Genomic DNA, 21,134 nt, shown 5'->3' with positions numbered 1-21,134 from the left:
ATAAAAATCCTAGTGATGATCAAATACCACCAAAAAAGCTCTATTTGTGTGAATAAAATTATATAAATGTCATTTGGGTACAGTGTTGAATGACCATGCAATCGCCTGTTAAAGTAGCACAGTGCTGAATAGCAAAAAATGACCCCGTCATGAAGGGGGTAAAACCTTTTCAGAGGTTAAGTGGTTAATGGTGACGAAGATAAATAGCACTGCAACAGTACATTTAAAGTAGCACTAACTAAAGCATCGGGAGTATTTACTGTAGTATCTTGTGGTGATAACGCAGTTTTAAGAACACAGCAAATGCGTCAGAAAATATGAACACATTGGAGTTGATTTACTAAAGGCAAATCCACTCTGCACTACATGTGCACTTGAAAGTTCAGTCGCTGTAGATTTCTGTAGATCTGAGGGGAAGCTCCGAAATGAGTGGAAGCTCTGCTGATTTTATCATCCAATCATATGCAAGCAAAAATGCTGTTTTTTAAATTTTCCTTGCATGTGCCCCTCAGAGCTACAGCGACTGCACTTCCAAGTGCACTTGCAGTGCAGTTAGAAGTGCACTTGTAGTGCAAAGTGGATTTGCCTTTATGGCCCGTACACACGATCCAAATATTGTACGAAAACGGTCGTCCGAGGAAGGATCGTACGATTTTCGGATCATGTGTACGTTACTTTCGACAGCCGATCACGACTGTTCATCCGATCTTATTCGATCGGGCATGCATGAAAATTTTCCTCGTACCATTCCACATCGTACGATTTTCGGTTAGTCAGTATAGTTGTCAGGCCCCTTCTAAGGGGAGGCCTCCACATAGATCCTCACAGGCCAGCCACATGATCCCAAGAGACCTAAAATGGCCGCTTGGGTTCCTTTTATGTCCTACCCAGAATCAAGCACTGCTAGGGAAATTCAATACAAATACATTACAACACATGACATCACTTTTTTTCCCCCTGCCATATGAGAATTTTCATGACTTTATTTAGCTATTCAATTTCTACTTGCAACTATTAAGTGGAAACGGTCGTACGGTCGGTCATACGATATTCGGATCAATTGTACGGGCCATTAGTATATAGCCCCCATTATTTAGTTAGCAATCTGAGTGTGAACATTTACTTAGCAGAATAGAAAACAACTGACCTTTTGACGACTACATAACTCCTATATACAGCAGCAAGATAGGTGGGATTTAATGGTGGCCAACATGAGATTCATCCCACAACACTAACCAAGCTGTCATCGGCAGTCCTCTGTCAAGGCTTCTGAATGGGAGCCAGTAGGACAGGCTCATGATCATTTGACCGCTGTGAGAGCCAATCAAACTGACCACATGATATAAAAGCCACGCCACCTCCCAGCGGCCTTTAAGTGGGCTTTAATGTCCAGGAGGTGACTGGAATTCTGTATCATGTGACCACTGTGATTGGCATTAAGGCACTAAAAAGCAACATTTAAAAAAAGACAAGATTTGCTTAAATGATATTTAGTAAGCATACAATTTAAATCATTGCCTTTCTGCGCAGCACTTTATGTTCCCAGAACTCATCTATCATGCATATTCATTCATATAAAAGAATGTTCACATGTACTAGGATGAGTCATTTTACAAGAAAAAAATGAATATGTGAACAAATGGCAATGGAAGAGATAGATATTGGATGCTATGTGATAATACAGTGCATAACACAATTTGCTGAGAGCAACTGGAGAATAGTACAGCACATTTATAAACTGTATGTGGGAGGAAAGGATATGTACAACGCAATAATGTACTGAGGTTCTGGATCAGAGCATGGAGAAAAAGGCTTTGCGAGAGTCAAATGTTAAATGTGTGGGAGACAACCATTTTTTTTTTTAAAGAATCATTACTTTCATGGCAAACAAAAGTGTTAATGATAAAGGAAAATCAGGGGAGACGCAGTGCAAATATACCGTTATCAGTCTAACAGTTTAGCGGTGATACTTATTTCAGATACTTAATAAAGATGTTAGAATTTAAGACTCCTACTACTCTTTATCTTTATGGTCATGGCCATGATGTATAATTTTGATACATTTAATCAGAGAACTACCTTTAATTCTATTTACGATGTTTACATAAAAAAATAACCTATGCATAAAAATATGAACAGACCTACATACACACCCACACAATCCCACTGCCTAGGTAAGAAAAACATAATTTGCTGTAAAAGCAAGTGATAAATACATATGCACATACATTGTACATTTATACAAATAGATGACGCACTTAGCTGCATTTATTTGTTATTTTTAGCTTATGTATGTGAATGATGTTGCAGACAGCCTCTGCCTTGTAGCTTTGGCATTCATATACTGAGTAATGTTGTAAGAAGCAAGATTGGCTATGTTTAGGGAGACTATAATGGATTAATGAGTACAATATAAGTGATTTTTAAAGAGAGAATAACTTGTGTGTGGAAATTTTGGTTTGAGCTATTGAGCTTTGTTAACAACAGGCTTTTTTTTTCTTTCAAAAGCAGTTATTGAGAAAGGGGGACATACGTAAACATTCTCTACCTGATTTTATATGATATTTAATAAAGAAAGTCAGATCATTCACCACTCACCAATTTTCCATTTACTACTGAATAGATTTCCACGTTATAGAGTAACTTGTTTGCTTGGCCAAACATCAACCAAGAAAGCAATATTGTCTCTATATTACTTTTGAACTATCAGTAATATATTAAAACTTATAATAAAGATCTACTGTCTTATTTCTGCCTTTCTCTGGCAGTGGAAGGAGGAGGGGGGGGCATTTTTTAAAGTATTTTCCCTTAGATGATGTTGCAGTGTCTCTGGAGGCAGCTACAGTTAGCTCTTATGAAGCTCTGTCCCATCATGTATATCGGGGGGGGGGGGGAGGGGGGGGTGAAAATCTCCATATCTGCTCACGAACTCTATGTGTTCTACTTTATGAGCTCAGGAAGTGTCACTGAAAGCGGAGGCCAATGGTCGCCACCTACACCTCTCCCCATACCCCACTTTGGAAGAACCCATAACTCCCACATTTTTATTCTTATCCTGATCCTGACACCTGGACAAAGTTTGGTATTAAAAAACTTACCCATGTTGTCCAAAATGGGATCCTGCTGCAGTCTGACAGGTTGAAGTATCAGTTGCCTAACTCCCATTTATTTTGATTTTTGCAGCTCCACCATCCATTTCAGGCCCAGTTTGGGTGCAATAGGCTCCTTCTCCGATCTAGTGACCTTGAGGCTTTGCTGTGTGATGATTTCCTCACTAAGGATGTTTCCACTATTTATAAGCAATTATTTGTTGAAACTTATAAACTACTCACACCATGTAGGAATGCTTGGAGTGCAGATGTCCCCAGACTTGATAATGACAACTGGGCTTATATGTGAGAGGCTACCTTTACTAGATTAGTGTTGGCTAGGGACCAGCTGATTCATTATAAGTTCTTACACAGAAATTACTTGACCTCAGTGCGACTGGCCCAAGTGTATAGCACCCAAAACTATTTTGTGTGTCAGCATGGAAGGCCCTAGTTAATAAGGCTCTGCCATTTTATAAAGCAACCAATGGCAATAAGGTAGGGATGCAAAATTTATTGTGCCCATACATTGGTTTTATTTCATTGTTAAATCATCTTTAAGTGCCTTGCCCTGTCCCTTTGGATCACCAGGAAAAAAAATTAACTCTGTGGTTATGTTTCAGGCTTGTTCTTTATGGTGCTTTTGTAACCCCGATGCTGCGTACACACGATCAGACTATCCGGCGGACTTAGTCCGGCAGACAACCCGCCGGACTTTGCAGCGGAGGTCCGCCAGACTTTCCAAACGAGCGGACCTGCCCACACACAACCGGACTTTTCGAAATGAACGGACTTGCCCACACATGGATTAAAGGCTGTTCATTTTGAACGTGGCTCCAGGTAGATGGAACTAGCGAAGGAAGTTAATGTCGCCGCCTCCATCGGTGAGATTGACACCTCGCTAGCCCTGTCACCTGGTATGGATTTAAAGGGGAACCCCTACGCCGAAAAAACGGTGTGGGGGTCCCCTCAAAGTCCATAGCAGACCCTTATCCGAGCACACAGGCCGGCCGGTCAGGAAAGGGGGTGGGGATGAGCGAGCCATACCAGGCCATGTGCCCTCAACATGGGGGTGCTTTGCGGTGCCCCCCCACCCCAAAGCATCTTGTCCCAGGTTGATGAGGACAAGGGCCTCTTCCCGACAACCCTGGCCTTTAATCATTTAAAGTCTACATTTTTTTCTGACACTTGTTTAAGTTAAAATCAAGATTTTTTGCTAGAAAATTACTTGGAACCCCCAAACATTATATATATTTTAGCAGAGACCCTAGGGAATAAAATGTCAATTGCTGCAATAGTTTATGTCACACTGTATTTTCCCAGCGGTCTTTCAAACACAATATTTTGGGAAAAAATACACTTCAATGAATAAAAAAGAAAAACGAACCAGTAAAGTTAGCCCAATTTTTTTGTTTTAATGTGAAAGATGATGTTACGCTGAGAGAATCCTGAGAGAATCATCTAGATTTAAATTGTGATTCTCCTTTTAACCAGGATCATGCAGCTCTATTAAAGATGCTCTCCCAGGGGGCATATCCTTCATGTCAATGACTCACAGAAAGTGGATGAGTAGAGTTCTCAGTTATCCCCCATCTAAACTTCACCCTCCGATGAATCATGAATCCCTTCTTTACCCGACTTGAATTCATTTTCTTTCCCTTTTAACCATTAGAACGCAGAAAACCCTGATTGGGGAAGCTTGAACTGCAATTTGTGCTTAATGGTCCTTAGTTCAATGGGGGGGGGGGGGTGGCAGAAGTATTTAAAAAGTAGAAGTTATAGAGACTAAACGTTGACTTTAAAGTGCACCTCTCATTACTGATGTTTAGCGTGTTTGTTCCTTGTCTTACATTACATAGGATTACATAGGACGTCATGATGGGGACAGGAGGAAAAAGATAGAGGGGTTATGTTTGTGACACAGTACAGCTCCCTACGTTGAAAAAAAAAATATATATTCAAGGTCAATTAAGTTATGAGTGTTGCTGGGCCGGTATTGAGTCAGTGCCCACCACTCCACCACCCCATGGCAACCCAAGCCATTGCAGTCAAAGAAGAAAAAGGCATGACCTGACCACCAAGGTAGTGTAAACATGGGGTCTCCAAACTTTCTAAACAAAGGGCCCAGTTATGGTCCTTAAGACTTTTGAGGGGCCAGACTGTGGACACTGGGAGTAGAAAATGCCTCAGGCTTGGTGGTCAGTAGGAGAAAAATAATTACAGCGCACCCCGGTGGTTAGTAGGAGGAATAGTGCCCTAGCGTTGGTGTTAGTGGAGGGAATAAGTATCTCATGGGCAGTAGGAGGGGGAATAGTGTCCTGTTGGTCCCAGTGGGATGAATAGCACCTCCATCATTTGGTATCAGTGTGAAGAACAGTGCCCCATTAGTGGCATCACTGGGAGGAATAGCGCCCTATCACTGGTATCGGTGGGAGGAATAGCACCCCCATCATTTGGTATCAGTGGGAACAATAGCGCCCCATCACTGGCATCAGTGGGAAGAATGGCACCCCATCATTGGTATCATTGGGAAGAATGGTGCCCCATCATTGGCATCAGTGAGAGGAATAGCACCCCATCATTGATGTCAGTGAGAGGAATAGTACCCCACCACTGGCATCAGTGGGAAGAATAGCGCCCCATCACTGGCATCAGTGGAAGGAACAGCACCCCATCACTGGCATCAGTGGAAAGAATAGCACCCATTATAGGTGTTAGTGGGAAGAATGGCTCCCCATGATTGATATCTGTGGGGGGAATAGTGTCCCGTCAAGGTCAGTAGAAGTAATAATTCCCCTATCACTGGCATTAGTGGGAGGAATGTCACCTCCATTAATGGTATCAATGAGAGGAATGGTGCCCCATCACTGGTATCAGTGGGAGGAATGGGAGGAATGTCAAATTTTCTCACTGGGACACAGAAAGCAAAAACCTGACAGGGGTTTAAACACTCCCCTACTCTATCCAAAATGAGAAAAAAATCTTTCACTTTAGCTGTGCATAAAAGCGGTTCTTCAATTAGATTAATTAGATTTAAAAAAATAAAATAAAAGTCAGCAGTTACAAATACTGCAGCCACTGACTTTTAATAAAAGGACACTTACCTGTCCAGGGACCCAGCGCTGTCCTCATCCAGGCTGGTTCTTTCTGTTAAAAGACGAAAAACAAGCTCTGGACTGCCGCACTCTTCAGAAAATCACTTTCTTTTATTGGAAAATCACATCACAGCTCAAAAAACAGTGAACAAGGAAAAATTGCTGACAGCAATTTTTCCTTGTTTGCTGTGTTTGTTGAGCTGTGATGTGATTTTCCAATAAAAGAAAGTGATTTTCTGAAGAGTGCGGCAGTCCAGAGCTTGTTTTTCGTCTGTTGCCAGTGGTAATAGCCAGCACCTGTCGCTTCCCAGCCGAAGAGACAGTTTACAGCCTGCATGTGTGTTCCTGGAGCGGTGAGATCCCTTCTCCTGGTTCTTTCTGTTCCTGGCATGTTTAGTGTGTGAAGCTTCACAGCTGGCTTCGCAAAACACACATGTGTGAGTTGTGCAGCACGAATGATCCCACAGCCTCCTAGGACCTGTGGCATGACCCAGAAGGGTGGGGGGAGAGACTTGCAGTGGAATCATCTAGTTTTCTTAGGTTTTATTTTTCAGATTATTTCTTATGTTTACCACCAAAAGAAAACTCTATTTGTGTGAAAAAAAGGATAAAAATTTAATTTAGGTACAGCGTGGCATGACCGCGCAATTGTCATTCAAAAAAATGCAAGCACCTTGAGGTGTCTACTTTTAAAAAGGGGCCATTTTGGGGGTTGCCATACTACTCTGGCATCTTTATTGTAAAATAAATCTTTATTTTAACAAGAAGGGAAACAAAAATTTCCACAATTTTTGATCTTTATTTCTTTTCTACATAAAAAAACTGTGGTCATTAAATAATACCAAAATAAAGCTCTAATTGTCAGACAAACTATCACAGCGCTGAAAACTGAAAAATGGCCTAGTAATGAAGGGATATTACAGGCTTGTACTTAAGGGGTTAAAGAATAAATAGCTTTCTATTTTCATTATCTGGAGCTCAACTTTACCCTTGGTGTGGCATAAGGCTGGTCAATGAGTCAAGGGTTTGAAGATAGAAGTGTATGTCAGTACAAAAACAGGCAAAAATCCAGTGGGCTCCTAACCCCATATTTGGGCTGACTACCCTGTGCTTCTGCTCTGCTAAAATCCCAAACAGCATTGTCAGATGGACCACAGAACTCCACCTATACCCCACCACTCTCTGTCCCTCAATATATAAACTGATTTCTTCCCCAGCAGCACAATACTGCTGTATTGACTCTCAAGTGCCTGCCCACACAGTGTGTAGGAAATGGGCTCTTGGGAGATGTAGTTCTGGTGGTGTGCCCACATCAGTAGGAATTGATCTGTCAGCAGTTGCGTTTGAAGAATTTTAGAAGAGCGGTGATAAGGAACAAAGTGAAGGATAAAATAATGCTGTGACATGATCTACTGGGGAAGAGGGTGGTTTGGGGTTATATTGGTAATGCCTGAATATACACTTTAACCGTGGGGGGGGGAGGGTTGGGGGCAGAAACCCTTCAATCGGGATTTACCCTTTGATTATAGGCATGTAATGTGCCATACAGATGGTCGGACATTCCGATAACAAAATCCATAGTTTTTTTTTTTGACGGATGTTGGCCGAAACTTGTCTTGCATATACACATGGTCGCACAAAGTTGTCAGAAAATCCGATCGTTCAGAACGAGGTGACGTACAACAGGACTACATAGAGGCCAGTAGCCAATAGCTTTCATCTCCAATTTTTTACTGAGCATGCGTGGCACTTTGTGTGTCGGAATTCTCTACACACGATCGGAAAAAGTCTGATCAGATTTTGTTGTCGGAAAATTTTAGATCCAGCTCTCAAACTTTTTCCGTCGTAAATTCCAACAGAAAAAGTCTGATAGAGCCCACACATGATCGGATTTTCTGACAACATAATCCGAACTTTTTCCGACAGAATTTCCAACCATATATTATGGGGCATAACAAGTATATGATGACAGGCCCCTTTGTGCCATCCACTGCTATATATAATGCAGGGGAGGGTAGACAGGGCAGTCTCTGAGCCCTTGTACACACGGTCGGAGAATCTGTCGGAATGAGTCTTATCGGACCGTGTCGTCAGATAATCCGACTGTGTGTGGTATGCATCGGACTGATTCCGTCCGAATCTCCGTCCGACCCAATTTTCCAACAGGTTGGAAATATTTCCCGACCAACTGGGCCGGACGGACCTAATCCGATCATGTATAGAGCATTTTCATCAGACCAAGTGCCACGCATGCTCAGATCAAATTCCTACATCAAAGCTATTGGCTACTAGCCTGAATGTAGTCCCATCGTAACGAAATTACGTCATCACGTTCTGAAAGATTGGATTTTTCGCCAACTTGGCCCGACCGTGTGTATGCAACAGTTTCGGACACAATCCGTCGGACTAAATCCGACGGGCAAAATCCGGCGGATTTGGTTGGCAAAATCTCCGACCGTGTGTACGTGGGCTAAGATGTCTCTTCGCAAAGTTCTGCTGGCCACAGGAACAACTGCTGCCACTGCAGTGCATCTGACCACAGTGGCTGCCAGCAAGTGCAGATAAATCCAGTCCTGATAGTCTGACACCACCGGAAACAACCAGTAAATAGGGCTACTACTGTGACTAGGGAGACTGGATTTTGCACATATGTAGCAATGGAGTAGTGGCAAGCTGGATGAGCATTAGGGATGAGCTCAGGCATGTTCGCATGGTCCACGTGCTGAGCCCGCCAGGAAGTCGGCGCAGTGCTGCGCTAATCACAGGCAGTGAGACATTGCCCCAATGTGCGGCTGCAGAGATCAGGCAATGTCTCACTGCCTGTGATTAGCACAGCGCTGTGCCGACTTCCTGGCGGGCTCAGCACGTGGAACATGAGAACACGCCTGAGCTTTTTCCTAATGAGCATGTTGAAGTATGAGCAGCTGATGCTGTTAGGTATGCTGTAATTCTTCTTTATAGTAGGTGATTTTGGCTTTTTGGATATTGCTGCTGTGATTGCTGCTATTTTCTAAATTCCTAGCCTAAGTAAGCTGATTTATTGCCTATACTGGGGATTGGCAACCAATAGATCTCAATGCCTTAACCTATTTCAGGACCACCTGGCTCTGAGGATAACATCATACACAGTTCTGTATGCACCACAGCCCACAATTAGCAGCTGCGATAGATTTTCAAGCAATTTAAAACCACCCAAATACCCATATGAGGGGCTCACATAGAAGGGCATTTTTCCTCCATTTGACTTGTGTTTGGAACGGATGGCAAACGCAGGTCACAAAATGCTACTGACTTTAAGTAGTAGACATGGCAGGTGGGAAGCCATGTTTAAGCATGCCTGGCCACAGGGAAAAGCAGAATAAATGGAGGCTTTTCTTGTCAATTGTCACTTTTGTCTTTCAAACATGTATTTGCGTTCGACTAGAAGATGCAGCATTTGATAAGAAGGTCCATTGACATGAGTCATAAAGTCTTTTGACAATGGACTCTGCACAGTATGAAATGATCTCAGAGGGAACTTACCTGTCTGTGGGGTCCACTAGTGACAGTTGATTTACCAGGAGAGGGGCTTCACTCGGTACATACTGTATGTCCTCCAACCTTCTGTCATAACAGCAGTTCTGAAGAGTGAAAAAACAAACAGGTAAAATATATTTTTAAAGTGTATGTAAACCATAAAAATATCTAAAAATTACGCTCCTAATGTCCTTTGCAATGGGCCTCTGCTGACTGTTATCAGTTACACTGTTTCCAGCTCTCTTTGCCTCCACCTTCCTAATGTAATGGAGAAGAGGAGACAGGGTGATGTTCTGTAGTCATGTCCTAGGGTGGCAATGCTGTTTCTCCAGAGATACAATATGGTGAGCGATGACAAAACAGTGTCACTGGCAACAGGCTAGACTAGTTTGCACCCTAGGCAGGACCAACTACTTGCTTTGGTGTATTGTACAGTTGAATGGCATGTCTTAAAATAAAGCATCCTTGCATTGCAATCATTAAAATCACATTAAACAAGGGGTGGAGCTTGTGCAAAAGGGAGTCATCATTCTTGTGTTGTACATGGGGCAGCATTATTGTAAATACAGTATAAACATGTTTAGAGGATGTCAGATGTTACCAGCGGCCTACACACAATCTTGCTGAGGTAGCCATCCACATTGTGCTTGCTCTACATTAGACATTGGAACAGCCAGCCTATGGAGATTTTTGTGTGTCACATAACTGCAGGCTGTTCTTCACCTTCCCTGGGACTCTTTAGAAACACAGACTCCACATTTTAGAATTGCTGTATAGCTCTTATCACCCATCCCAAACCACCAGCAATTGGCTGGCTAGCTAAACATCAATAACTGCATAACAATAGCTTTGGTACAACCTGTAGAACCAACTAACAGTAGCTAGTAGATGCACTTGTTGTATATAGTTTGAAGCTTCAAGCAGATTTACTAGATGAAATATGATGTTTAAAGTACTGTATATCATAAATCAAACATTTTTTTTTAACAAATACTGTTTTTCAGGAGAGTAAAGCCGGCCATAGCATGGTTTAGCATGGACCGGCCAAGATTTGATAAGGGCCGGTTCACACAGCGAGGCGAGGCGAGGCGACACGGCTCGCCTCGCCTCGCTCCCGCAAGTCGCCCCCATTCAGTACTATGGAACCGTTCTGAGAGGAGCGACTCGAGTCGCTCCGACTCAGAAAAAAGGTTCCTGTACTACTTCGGGGCGACTTCGGGGGCGACTTGCATTGACTTCTATACAGAAGTCCTCTGCAAGTCGCCGCTGAGCTCCCCGCAGGTCGCGGCGAGGTAAGTCGGAGACGCCTCGCCGCGCCTCGCTGTGTGAACCGGCCCTTAGGGCAGGTAATCTGAAAAGACAGAACAGCAGTGGCTGCCTGAACTGAGGTACCTTTTCCTGTATAATCAGGTAAACTTCAGAGATCCTGGAATTTGAAATTCATGTTCCTCTCCTTCTCTGTTCAGATCTTCTAGGATGGACCAGAGCAATTCTCTGTGTATGTGCTGATCACTGAGAATAGTTCTGGTCTGTCCTGGCCATAACATGACAACACGTTTCGTGCACATGCACTTTTTCAAGTCATGTGAAATGCTTCTCATAGCAACATTCTGCTGTGCACTGGTGCATCCTAACTTCCCTAGATGATGAATTGTCTGTGGTTTCCTCCCAGCAGTCTGAGCAGCCCAGGTACATCATCTCTGGCATGTCATTTCCGGCTCACACGGCCCCGATCCAAGAATCCAGCAGTGTTTCCTGCTGCATGGAGGAGCATAGAGCATACCTGCCTACTGGATGATTTTGTTTTTGGCTAGAGATGAGTTGCACCATTACTGCCACACCCGGGATTATGTAGCTTTAATGCACAAGTTTATATATGGTACAAATGTATGGTTAAACTTAATGGCTTTATTCAAGATTTACAACTTTACTGCTTGATGTCAATGAGATTGAGAGATGCCTTTGTCTGGATTTTAATAAACTTTGCTGTTAATTAGGGCTGTTACTAATTAAAATTTTCGTGTTTGATTAATCGATTTTCTTTTTTAATCAATTAATCAACTAATTTCAATTAATTATAACGCACATACAGATCCAACTACTTTTAGCTGATCTCCTTGCATTGCAACTCTGCATTAGTCAGTGGTAAATGTGGTATACACTATATACAATCACCTGACACTAGTTAGTTTCCACAATCCATGACTTAACTTCACAGTTCACACAAATACGTTTTAAATTCAAACTGTAGCACTGACGTAAGTAATTTTTAAAATTAAACTTTAAGAAAAACGTAGAAAGATAGTTTAACTTTAATTATAAAACTTATCTAGTATATTGACTGTCAGTCACTTTATAGTAGGCAAGTAGGCATCACTTTAGCCAGTCACGCAGACATACCAAAGTGTTTACATTTTTTTTTTTTTTTTTACAGCAATGTTAGAAACGGAGGTTATCAAATTTGCCTACACTTAGCACACTGAATGATCCCAGTTAACCACATCCACATTTACCATCACTGTCCAGGCTGTTCGGTGACGTCACGGACATCAACGTCACCGTACTCCTCCCCCCTTCCCTTCATTAGCAGACGGAGGCACTTGGGGAAGGGGGAAGGAGTTTGATGACGTCGATGTCCGTGACGTCACCAGATCTCCAACAACACTCCCTGAGGACCCGGAAGCCGCTGAAGTGAGTACCGATCAAAATAATTTTGATCGTTCAAAAAAATGAGCGATACATCAGCGCATGCGCAGAAGAAATCCTCGTACGGGGAATTGTAAATTTCTCCTAAACCATGTAGGTTTAGGAGATATTTACAGCACCTACAGGTAAGCCTTAATCCTTAATCTACCTACCTGTAGGTGAAAGTGGGTTGTAAGGGTTTACAACCACTTTAAGTCTGTATGCATGCATACATCAACGGATGACATATAGCAAAATGAAAATACATCTACAGCGTATTCAATGTCAAAATCATCTTGTGTGCTGCAAATACCTGTGTAGTAAGAGATACAGGTGTCAAATATTTTATTTTAATTGGTAAATAAAAATAGAAGCAAAACTGGAAAATCTTTTTTATATCCCTATTTAATATTGAGTAAATTAAATTCCTAGCAGATTGTAGGTGCAAGCCATTTACAATGAAAATGTTTAAAGTAAAGTTCAGATTTTTGCAGATTTTTACAAAATTACCCAAGCCCTCCTCCCCTGACTCTTCATTACATTTAGCTGTCCTCTCCCCAATAGATCCCTGCTTATCTCCTCCAATGGCTGCAGCCTCCCACACTACAGGCCAGTTGGTAAAAATCAAGTTACAAGCTGCCAGGGTGTGCGTGGGACACACCTGTTTTGTATAAACAACATCCAATTCAAGTCAATGGGACATTAATGCGCAGCTAAAGGTAGCCTGGCACTAGATTTTTACTAACCGAGCTGCAGATAGCATGGAAAGCTGTAGCTGTTGAAGGAGGTAAGTATGGACCTGCAAGGGTGGACACAGATAAATGTACCTGGGGGGCTAGTGAGGGGGCTGGGGTCATTTTGTAAAAAATATAAACTTTAATTCTGTTGCAGAGTCCCTTTTACTTACCAGTACAGAAAACATACATTCCTAGTTTTTTTCACTGTTTTTGTCTATTTAACTTCTATTTGTATTTGATTTTTTTATGTTTTTTAGATTTTCTGTAATATCTTTGTAATGTCTTTCTGTATGACTTTTTACAGTTATTATGCCTTTCGTATGTTTATTGTACCACTGTATAATTATTCATTTTATGCCTTCTAGCATTTGGTTTTAGAGCTCTTGTCTTGACAGACAGCTGTGTTTGTATATATTATTTGTTGTAATAAACTTCTTTCATAAAATATTTTGGACTTATTTGATGCAATACAAAACCCCCTAGGGAAATTTCCATACTCTGTATGCTTTCATTGGGGCATGCAGCCAATTCTTGTTTATACCATTGTATCACTTTTTTGTTCCCAGCTTTTCTGTAATATAATATTTTTCTTTTCTTTTTTTTTTAAACCAATTTCATTTTGTTAGTCTTTCAATTAATGATAATGTTTTGTCCATTTCAGTAGTTAGTTATTTATAGCCTCTTTTAGAATTTCCTTTAAATTGAACCTGAATTATGCACACTAAAGCATTTAAATAATCTGAACAAGCAGTATAATCACTTTAAAACAAGCCATTATTCACCTTTTTTATTTTTAAGCATTGGAGAGGAATTCATTTTAATAATTCACACTATAGGCATTGAAATCTTAGCTTTTTTTGAGAACAGTTCTTGACATGCTGCAACAATGTAGAAATTAATATATGATTTTACACTTTGGCCATAGATATGAATTAAAAACAGATGGAGGGCTTTTTTTTCAGGGGAAACTTGGTGGAACTCAGTTCCACTACCTCTGGCTCAGACCCTTTGGTGCCTGCTCACCACAATCACTTGTAAGCACAGAAGTCTGGTTTCTGTGTTTACAAGTGACAGATCTGTACTCTGTAACCCCCATGAACCCCCTATGAACAGATCTGTAACCCCCATGAACTCTTCACTCTGTATGTAATGCAATCCTGATATTTAATGCCCCTTTAAGACCCTTCTACTGTTTGTGAATTATGACCACACTCACTATTTCATGTGATTTGGAGGGTGTGTGTGGGGGAGGGGTTTTGGGGGGTCGTGGTTGAGTTCCAGCACCTATTTTTGTGAAAAAAGCACTATATATATATATATATATATATATATATATATATATATATATATATGTGTGTGTGTGTGTGCATGTACATGTTCTTTCTTTGATATTTTTTATATTAATTTATTTTAATGGTCATATGCTATTCAGCCTTATTGTGTGCATACATTATGCCTGAAGATGGGTGATTTAGGCAACCCCTGAAATGCATCCATAGCCCCCCTTTTCTCTTTTCGCTTTACATGTTGCAAGGATGCCCATTGACTCCTTCATTTACTCTCACTTCCTCTGATGCAAAATAGTACTTCAAAGACCTAACCATTACAAACCCATAGTACAAAGTACCTCACATAAGCCTATCTTTAGTTTCTGATATAATTGTCCAGTCTCACGCAGATTTCAATATGGGCCCTCCAAAATATAAATACACACAAAAAAAAAACTAGATAAGCATTTACATTTTGTAACCTCAATCAGATTGTGACTGAAAAGGGATCCTGAACTGACTCAGGGTTCAGGCGGTTGAACTCAGTGCCAGGACAAGGTCATCCAGCGCCCAGCGCAAACATGCCAAACTGTGAGCCCCCCGGGTGTGCATTAGATAAATGCTCACTAATGCACATGAGAAAATTGGACGAAAACAAATGCATTTGGTGCGATCGTCTGCTAATTAGTACACCGCTTAAGAGCTGATTACGCCAGTTCATGTGAAAATATCACAAAACAAGCAACAAAAAATTATTTGTAAGATAACAGAACGAACGATTTTCATGTAATTAGTATGGTATTTGCACAAAAAAAATCAAATGACCAAGACTGCGCATGCTTGGAAATGAAAGGATACATTACAATACATAATTTCTGAAGTTGTATTCTGTCTGAGAATTTTTTTTTAAGTTTAGTAATCTATTTGTTTTCCATATGAGAATAGCATGGAAAAAAATAAATTGTTCGAGTAGAGGAGTACGGTAAAACTGACATACATGTATAGTTTTTTTTTGTTTTGTTTTTTCCATTCAGACAGTGGGCTGAATTTAAAAAAACACTAACAGATTCATACATCCACACAAGAGAGGTGGATGCCGAAATCCCCTCCACCGAGACATTTTTTTTCCAGAGAGACCATAAATCCATTACATCTTACATATTCCACAATAGTCAATATACCAAGATAAATGCATATATTCCCAGCACATATTCACCTTACCCCCTATCTCCGTCAGACTATATCCATTAACATATATTATATATAAACCATATTTCTAAATTTTTAGTTCTCCTATTATTTTAATCCCCCCCCCCCCCAAAAAAAAGGAACTCCATTTTATATAAATTTTACCCCAAGGAATAACAACCCATTCGTGCTCCTCCGCAATATAACATAGACATATGCCCTCATTCTCTTCTCCTTCTCCCCAATAGCCTGGAGAGCTGTGTGTTGAGTTATTTTGAGGGGACAGCAAATTTACACTGTTATACAAGCTGTACACTCACTATTTTACATTGTAGCAAAGTATAATTTCTTCAGTGTTGTCACCTGAAAAGCTATAATAAAATATTTACAAAAATGTGAGGGGTGTACTCACTTGTGTGAGATACTGTATATCTGATACCCAATTTGTACAATTAGTATGAGCAAACCACTGTCCTGTTGCGGGCGGACTAGTGATGATCCATACAGATGTAAAACACCTTACATGTTATGGACTAGTGTCCTTCTTCAGAGAATAATTTGGTTCAGATGGGTACAGATTTTCAGAGAAACAGAGAAAATGTGCAATAGTACAGTTTAGTATAAAATTAGTATCAATATTATCACAATTGCAAGAAATACAAAAAATATACGTATATCTACTTTTATATATTCAACCATGTATATGGACTACTTACATAAAAATAATTCAAAAAATAATCCAACATGGGGTAAGTCTGAGGAATAGGAGATGGTTATTCCAGTTATGGACAGCAAATACGATCCACTCCAGGGCACAAGTTAAGAAAGACAAGAGACAACCCGTGTTTCACTGAAAGGACTCAAGACTATAGAGCAAAAAAGCTCCTGCTTGGACTGGGCCAGTGTCACTGTGTTAAAGATATAAGGTGTGGCAAAGGTCACTAACAGGTGTATTAAGATTATTCAAAATAGCACTAAAATAAAGACCTGGCAGCATCAATAGGTATGCAAAGGCTAAAGATCTGCATTTTTGGAAAGTAATAAATGTAGTAAGCATACCTTGAAATGGTAGATGTATCAAGGTGTGCTGCTTTCAACCATGAGCTCCATCAGCATATGCAATCAATGCTGGGAGTGCTGATATATAAAGAAACTGTGTCAGGGCATCAGGCCAATCACAATGTTAATTGTGATGGCTGTCATCTGGCCTCAGTGGAGGGGTGGAGACGCACAGCCAAGATTGGCGTCGTACTCCACCCGTGAGTCCCCCGGCATGATGACGCGCAGCACAAGCCTGCCCAAAGAGGGCGGTGTCACGTCCCATGTCACCAACACGCGAGTGTGTCATGGTTATGCAATAGAGTTTGTCTGCTTACCTGTTTCCATGTGTTCACCTCTAGAGACCAGCCGACCCTCACCTGACTGCTTTTGTAATCCATCCTCTGGCATGACTTCACCCTAGCTCCTATCAGAGAACTCTATATTAACCTGTGCACTGCAGGCCAACGCGGCTGATCAACCATTGTGTATTCCTTTGTGTGTTAGCTTCCTGTTAACTGCCGTGTGCTCTTCTGTTGTTCCGTTACCGACTTTGGCGTGTCTTTGACTATCCCTGTTTGCCTGTGATCCTGACCTTTTGGCGTGTCCCTGACTATTCCTGTTTGCTTGTGGCCCCCGACCTTGGCTTTGACCCTCACCATCCCTATCCTCCTGTTGCCTAATGTGGGTGTGAGCTGGGGGACCCTGGGGGTCGCGACCTGGAGCCAGTTGCAGCCAAGTCCATCCTCACCACTTGAGGCTCTGGTGAACACCTGCTGGCTCTTAGACTCCGCGCCCCAGGGAATCTTACGCTCTAACCCAGGTGGGACCTGTCTCCCATCCGCAGCAGTCAGCCGTAGGGTCCAGAACCTTGCGGTGCACTCCTGATCCCTACGGTGTGCATCTGTCACCTCGCCTCAAGGTGACCTGACAGAGTGGCTGTCGTCTGTACTTCAGATTGGAGCGCAGAGCAGAGGAAAACCCGGAAACGGGAATCCATAGCCAGAACGGTGTCCCAAACTGCCCCTCCATAATGTAGGGGGAAAAGACAAGGGACCGACGCGCGCCGGGAGTGGAGCAAGGGGCGCCCCAGACCCAAATGTGAGCGAGGGAGTATCAGATGCCTAGCCATGAATAAAACTTGCATGATGGAAATGACACAAAAACATAGCAAATTACTCCAACAGGAGATCTAGACAATTGTATCCCCAATTAGTTTGACATTATATAACAATATACAGCGATTGATTCAATGTATACAATGGGAGAATAGAGACAAACAAAAAAGAAGACAATCAAAAAGGGAAATATATATATATCTCTATTAATATACTGTTACAACATAGAAGATCTAGTGCACCCTAGTGTCCAAAATTGAAAGTCAACCAGAAATTGCATGAAAAAGGTCACTATATTCCACTTTGAAGATCCAGCTCGCAGATTCCTGATTTGAAGCCAGCGAAATAGGGTCTGAAGTTGAATATCCATTTGCGTTCGTTCTGTAGGAGAGATTTGTTATAGTCACCTCCACGTGGGGTAGCACCAATATGCTCCAATGCTATAAATGTAACTAGGAGTTATATCCCCATGTACCAATGCAATATGCCTACCTAGGGGGAGAGAGGGATCTTGTTTCTCAATATTAGCCACATGACAGTATATGCAGCACCAGAATTCTAATTTAGCCTTCCCCACATAAAAACTGGTCAGTAAATATACTACCCCTGCGGTGCGGCAATTTGCGTATTGTTTTGGTTTAAAGTCATCCCCATTGGGCAGGATGATATTCTTGTGTGTATCCATATATTTGCAATAGCCACATGGATATGTGCCACATTATTTGATTTTGGTCTTTTTGGTTGTGAACTCAATATGTGGTATCGGTATAGAGCAGGTGCCAGTGTTTGTGCAAGATGTTCCTTATCTGTCTATTTTGGGAGGTGTACTCAGTGACAACGCGTTGGATTATTGGTCTCAATTTTCTGATGTGGAAAGAGTAATTGGGATCGTGTTTTGTTTTTGGCTTTTTTATAAGCTTTTTTTAAGATGGTGTTTGAGTAGCCTCACTCGGGCTCAGGTCTGGGGCGCCGCTTGCTCCACTTCTCGTGCATGTAGGTCCCTTGTCTTTTCCTCTACATTATGGAGAGGCAGCTCGGGGCACTGTTCTGGCTATGGATTCCTCGTTTCCAGATTTTCCTCTGCTCTGCGCTCCAACCTGAAGCACAGATGACAGCCACTCGCGTGTCGGTGACTCATGACGTGACTCCGCCCTCTTTGGGCGGGCTTGTGCCACTCATCATCCCGCCGGTGGACTCATGGGTGGAGTTTTAAGGCAATCTTGGCCGTGCGTCTCTGCCCTTCCACTGAGGCCAGGTGACGGCCATCACAATTAACATTGTGATTGGCCTGATGCCCTGACACAGTTTCTTTATATACCAGCACTCCCAGCATTGATTGCATATGCTGACGGAGCTCAGGGTTGAAAAGCAGCACACCTCGATACATCCAGCATTTCAAGGTATGCTTACTACATTTATCACTTTCAAATACAGACCTTTGCATCCTTGTTGATGCTGCCAGGTCTTTATTTTAGTGCTTTATTGAATGCAATTAATACACCTGTTATTGACCTTTGCCATACCTTTATATCTTTAACACAGTGACACTGGCCCAGTCCAAGCAGGAGGTTTTTTGCTCTATAGTCTTGAGTCCTTGCAGTGAAGGATGGGTTGCATCTTGTCTAAACTTGTTGTGCCCTGGAGTGGATTGTATTTGCTGTCCATGACTGGAGTGACCATCTCCTATTCCTCGGACTTACCCCATGTTGGATTATTTTTATGTAAGTAGTCCATATACATGGTTGAATATACATGAGTACATAAATTTTATATTTTGTATTTCTTGCAATTGAGATAATATTGATACTAATTATTGTATACAAAACTGTACTATTACACATTTTCTCTGTTGTAAAAAATCTGTACCCATCTGAACCAAATTAAACTCTGAAGAAGGACACTTTAGTCCCTAACATGTAAGGTGTTTTACATCTGTATTGATCATCACTAGTCTGTCCTGCACTAGGACAGTGGTTTTCTCATACAAATTGTACAAATTGGGTATCAGATACAGTTTTTATGTATTGATATACATGCATATTATTGTTATACGGAAATAAAAATAAATGTATACTTTTTATACACAATTCTTTGATATGTCTATAATAGACCCTTAGGGGTTCCAACCGTGCCTTGTGGCACCAGGTTTTCCTTCTTTGCTTCCAATTTCAAGTCAGACAGACCAAATTTTTGTCCACACACATTCCTTTTCCAGATTTAGCTATAAAGCATTAGACAGTCCTCCATATAATGGGGTTTTTGGGGGGAGTTTGCCATCTGCGTACTATTGTGGAAATTTCCTTCACTTCTTGTCCTGTGCTCACAAAAGGAAGTGAGGAGACATTTCTCTAAAGTAAAGCAATACATTCTTATGCCGCGTATACACGATCAGACTATCCGGCAGACTTAGTCTGGTGGACAAACCACCGCAAAGTCTGCCAAATTTCCTAACGAGCAGACCTGCCTACACACTGGACTTTTCCGGCGGACTAGAGACAGCGACGAGTCAACATCTCAAGGAACAAGAAGAGAGGAACAGAAGAACAGAAGGCGGCGAAGACAGCGGCGACAGAAGACTGGGCCACCGCCAGTAAATAAGTTGGAAGAAGGAGCAGAGGCCCAGCAAGAAGAGTAAAAGAGCACGCCGCGTCCCTGTCATTGCGGCCAGAAAGAGCGTTGAGTCAACATCTCAAGGAAGAAGAACAAGAAGAACAAGAAGAAGAGGAAGGCGGCGGCGATAGAAGACTGGGCCACCGCTTGTAAAAGAGCTGGAAGAAGGCGCAGAGGCTCGGCAAGAAGAATCAAAGAGGGGGACAAGACCCCCGAAGTCGGAAGAAGACCCCGGGCGGCGGCGACGAAGAAGAAAGCCGGGCTCCTCCGCTAGTAAAAGAGCTAGTAAAAGAGCAGTAGATAGTGGAGGAGTCCGGCGAGAAGACCCCCCCAAGACGGAAGAAGACCCCCGGAGCTGTGCAATAAATTATTTTAAACCCTTGTGTGTTGTGTTTTATTTACATTTTTTTCACAGGTGAATGGGTAGGGGTACCCCAATACTCATTCACATAGGGTGGAGGGCGGTATCTGGGGGCCCCCTTATTAAAGGGGGCTCCCGGATTCCGATATGCCCCCCCACCCGCAGACCCCGACAACCAACGGCCAGGGTTGTCAGGAAGAGGCCCTTGTCCTCATCAACATGGGGACAAGGTGCTTTGGGGGTGGGGGGCCGCACGGCCCCCCCTTCCCCAAAGCACCCCCCATGTTGAGGGTACGCAGCCTGGTACAGCTCAGGAGGGGGGGTGCTCGCTCATCCCCACCCCCTTTCCTGACCGGCCGGGCTGCATGCTCGGATTAAGGGTCTGATATGGACCTAGGGGGGACCCCACGCCGTTTTTTTGGCCATATT

The 21,134-nt window shown here is 42.2% G+C and overlaps 1 protein-coding gene across 5 annotated transcripts in view; it reads right to left on the bottom strand.

The window, feature by feature from the left end:
- SCAF8 (SR-related CTD associated factor 8) overlaps positions 1–21,134 on the bottom strand; it is a 315,849-nt gene that overhangs the window by 22,526 nt on the left and 272,189 nt on the right. For all 5 annotated transcript variants that reach the window (XR_013276655.1, XR_013276654.1, XR_013276656.1 and 2 more), the window contains exon 21: positions 9,707–9,804. The gene's annotated coding sequence lies outside the window, so the exon portion shown is untranslated. The remainder of the gene's footprint in view (positions 1–9,706; positions 9,805–21,134) is intronic.

Source organism: Lithobates pipiens, unplaced genomic scaffold (assembly GCF_037356315.1).
Source record: "Lithobates pipiens isolate NorthernLeopardFrog02 unplaced genomic scaffold, aLitPip1_a1.2 Scaffold_18, whole genome shotgun sequence".
Taxonomy (NCBI): Eukaryota; Metazoa; Chordata; class Amphibia; order Anura; family Ranidae; genus Lithobates; species Lithobates pipiens.
Note: the sequence above shows the minus strand (reverse complement) of the source record. Positions and strands in the feature narration are given on the sequence as shown.